The following is a 363-nucleotide window of genomic DNA, read 5'->3' on the forward strand; positions in this document are numbered from 1 at the left end:
TCCTGGGTGACTTCACCCCGATCCCGTGCACCAGTCACAAGTACAATCGGAGGCCCCACCTGCCTGCTCCCCAGGACCCCAGAACCCAGGCAGAGCGCCTGGCCCCGGCCGCTCACGGTCACCACCCTCCCGAGACAGACCACAGAGCAGGGCTGGGCCCCGCCTGAGGCCACCTGTCCTGGGCACCTGGCGGACCACCTGCTTTGCTCCCCTCATTATTTCCTCGGGTCGTGTGGGTGACGCATGAGCTGCAGAGACTGAATCAAGACCGACAGGGGGCAGCTGAGTCACAGGGTGGGGCGCTGAGCCTGGGGAACCGAGGTCCCAGAGACTGAGGAGCCGCCGCAGCCTGAGGGCCGCCAG

This window comes from Myotis lucifugus, unplaced genomic scaffold, assembly GCF_000147115.1.
Source record: "Myotis lucifugus unplaced genomic scaffold, Myoluc2.0 scaffold_247, whole genome shotgun sequence".
NCBI lineage: Eukaryota > Metazoa > Chordata > Mammalia > Chiroptera > Vespertilionidae > Myotis > Myotis lucifugus.